At 40.6% G+C, this 3,841-nt stretch overlaps 1 protein-coding gene across 1 annotated transcript in view; it reads left to right on the forward strand.

Annotated features, from left to right (window-relative positions):
- The window catches only part of LOC107549428 (stonustoxin subunit alpha-like), a 10,058-nt gene that overhangs the window by 5,263 nt on the left and 954 nt on the right, over positions 1-3,841 (forward strand). The window lies entirely within an intron of this gene.

Genomic DNA, 3,841 nt, shown 5'->3' on the forward strand with positions numbered 1-3,841 from the left:
CAGGGATATCATAACAGATGTGAAGGAGCTTTGTTGTCACACTAGAAGATTTGACCCCTGCCGTGACTGCCATGCTTCAAAACATACCTAACCAGCATATGCTGTTTTCTTTTCAACAGGGATATCATAACAGATGTGAAGGAGCTTTGTTGTCACACTAGAAGATTTGACCTCAGTTGACCTGCCGTGAGTCCAAAGGAGGCTCAAGTTCACCTGTCAACATCTTTAATTTCTTAAAATTTTTACCCAAATGTAAACTGATGGGAGATGCTCATGTAGAAGTCAATGACCGGATCTAATACTTTTGAATGACACACAGCTTATATCTCTGTTTCTCTGATTTACTGGACCGCTACATGAAAACATGTGACACAATGAGATGCATGTGCAGTTTTTTGAGCTCTCCTGTTTTTTGACATGACAGGCAACTTAGATGTCCAGAGGGGTATTCCACTGCAAAAAGTTATTTACCGTATTGACCCATTCGGGCCAATAAGACAATGTTTTTTTCTTGGAAAAACATCTGAAAAAACGCGGTCGTCTTATATTCAGGGTCTAGACTTTGACATGTCAATAATACACCAGCAACAATAGGTGGCACCAAATACGCATAAAACGAGTGTGCCATGAAATACGTAATGTAATGCGTGTTGTTAAGATCGCGAGTAAAAACAAAAGAAAAAGAAAACCTTACAGCTGCATGAGTCGTGACTGTCACGACTAAAAATATAATAGCGATAAAAGAGAAGACCGCGATAATAAGGGTAACTTCCTAGAGCAGGGGTTTTCAAACGGGGGTCCGTGACCCAAGGCCAGGGGGTCCGCAAAATAATTTGCTATACCGTATTTTCCAGACTACAAGTCATGTTTTTTATCTTCTGAAACGTGCTATGATATATATTCCAAAGTGACTTATATAATGCATTTAATATCAAATAAGCAAAACAAACACTTAAAGCGGGCACTTCAAGGTTTCTATAGCTGAATATATTTCTAATTTCTATGTGACAAGTAGTCAGTATTTTTTTTCTTAGGCACAATATGTAAGTTTTTGCCGCTAGAGGGCACGTATTCAAAACAAACAAAGAAACAAAGGCATAGTTTGATAATGCCGTGACTGAGTGTGGAATCATGGGAGTTGTGGTCTTCATCCCCGAAGCAATCCGACGGGACTCGGGCAGAAATCATGTTCATGGATGAGCTAATGATTTATTAACATAGTAGAATGAAGCAGAGTGAGGCTGAAAGCCATCGAAGCAAAACGAGGCCGCTGAACGAGCGTGACACACAACTCGAAAGCAGCGGAGCTTTTATTATGCCACAGTCGACTGCTTCCGCTCCTTCCGGTCATAAGTATATGGAAAGTGTGTAAAATATATAACACTGTTCAAGTGTTTTATAAAAAAAATAGACCATTTTGAATGATGTCTTACTCTTGTCTGTCAGATATGATATCTTTCCGCTGATATAAGGAATGCAAGTGTTCACACCGGCACCTCCTGTGCGTACAGTTTGCGCACAGCAAACTTGACATTGCAGCCTCTTCATCATCAAACTAAATGAGGCTAAACATACAAAAGGTATTTGATTACTCAATTTAACTTGTCTGTTGTACAAGATGTAGGTCTTGCCAATCAGTGTGCCTGAGGTGAGGTGTTTTTCCAAACACTTTTTTTTTTCGTATGTGAAGGATGCTGTTGTAAGTAGATATTCAGAAACAAGAGAAGTACAAAGCCTCCTTTACATAATAAATGATAGTTTAGCAAGCAAATGTTACACCGCGTCTAATGATTCAAGATTCAAGATTTTTTTATTTGTCACATAAAGTACATGGTTATATAGAGAGTATATGACCAGCAGTGAAATGTAAGTCAGGTCCGCTCCATGGACAGTGCAATTATTAAAGAATACAAACACAAGAATATTATATATAAATATAGGTATGGAAAAAATAATAAAATAAAATGCGCAGGACAGTATACTGTAGACTTAATAAATATTAAGATGAGCAGGAATGTACAAGAGAAGAATGTGCAAACAGGTTGTACAGGGTAGTTACATAGCAGCAATAGGGGTGGACCCACTTTACATTAAGTGGCCTTAACAACTATGTACTTACATTTAAATTAATAATTTGGTACAATGCACTTATTGTGTACATACATGTTTTTACATTGTACTTATATTTTTAAAATACCTGCATGTAATTACATCTGTAATTAATTTCTGTAATTACACAGTTGATCCATCCCTTACACCTTAACCCACCCTTAAACCTACCCATACCAACAAACCTGTCCCTAACCTTACCCATATCCCACCTTAATAGCAGCAAAAGTGTTTTACAATACAATATGAACACAATAAGTACATTGTACTTAATTTTTGATGTAAGTACATAGTAGTTAAGGCCACTTAATATAAAGTGGGGCCATAGGGGTAAAAAAGTAAATAAATAAAATATTACAGAAATGGCTGTGTGCAAGTGACAATGTCAGTATATTAAGTGTCTTACTGATAATTAAGTTAAGTCATGTTGGTGTTAAGAGACTGAGTTTGAGTTTAGGAGCCTGATGGCCTGGGGGAAGAAGCTCCTCCTAAGTCTCTCAGTTTTTGCCATCAGGCTACGGAAGCGCTTACCAGATGGCAGCAAAATGAAAAGACCGCTACCAGGGTGGTTGGAGTCCTTGATGATTTTAGCAGCTCTGCTTTTGCAGCGTTTGAGGTAGATGTCCTGTAGAAAGGGGAGAGCAGACCCTGAGATGCGCTCAGCTAAGCGCACAACTCTCTGCAGGGCTATGCAGTTTTGACTGGAGCTGTTCCCATACCAAACTGAGATACACTGAGTCAATACACTTTCTATGGCCCCTGAATAGAAAGTTTTCAGGATTGCTGGCGAAACCCTGAATTTTCTCAACTGTCGCAGATGGTACAGTCTTTGCCTGAACCTGAGTTCCTGAGTTTGGATGTGTGAAGTCCAAGTCAGGTCCTCGGAGATGTTTACACCAAGGTACTTGAAGCTGCTCCACTGGGGTCTGTCTCTTCCTGAAGTCCACAATCAGCTCTTTAGTTTTACTCACATTCATAGAGAGACAATTGTCCTGGCACCATGATGTGAGTTTCTCTACCTCATCCAAGTATGTGGCCTCATTGTTGTTGGAAATGAGGCCCAGAACCACAGTATCATCAGCAAATTTGATAATAGATGTGGAGCTGTGGGAAGACACGCAGTCATGTGTGTATGAGAGAGTAGAGCAGAGGACTCAGGACACAGCCCTGTGGAGCTCCCATGTTCAGGGTGATGGAGTTGGAGGTGAACTGGCCTACTTTCACCACTTGAGGTCTACCAGTGAGGAAATCTAGAATCCAGTTGCAGAGTGAAGAATTCAGGCCGAGGTTCATGAGTTTAGAAACTAGCTTGATGGGGACTATAGTATTGAAAGCTGAGCTATAGTCGATGAATAGCAGGCTTACATAGTTCCCATTGCTGCTGTCAATGTGCATGAGGGAAGAGTGCAGGACGTGAGAGATGGCATCTTCAGTAGATCTGTTGGGGATGGAGGAGCAAATGTTGTTCTTTATAAGTTTCTCAAAGACCTTCATGACTATTGCGTGAGGGCAACTGGACAATAGTCATTCAGGCAAGAGGGGTTATTGTTCTTAGGCACACGGATGATGACAGATTTTTTAAAGGGGTTGGGAACTACCGAGGTAGCAAGGGATTTATTAAAGATGGATGTAAACAAACCAGCGAGCTGATCAGCACAGGACCTCAGAACACGGCCAGAAATCCCATCAGGACCTGCTGCTTTCCTGACGTCCACTCGCTTTAGGGCCCTCC

Source organism: Sinocyclocheilus grahami, unplaced genomic scaffold (assembly GCF_001515645.1).
Source record: "Sinocyclocheilus grahami isolate Dianchi unplaced genomic scaffold, SAMN03320097.WGS_v1.1 scaffold372.1, whole genome shotgun sequence".
NCBI lineage: Eukaryota > Metazoa > Chordata > Actinopteri > Cypriniformes > Cyprinidae > Sinocyclocheilus > Sinocyclocheilus grahami.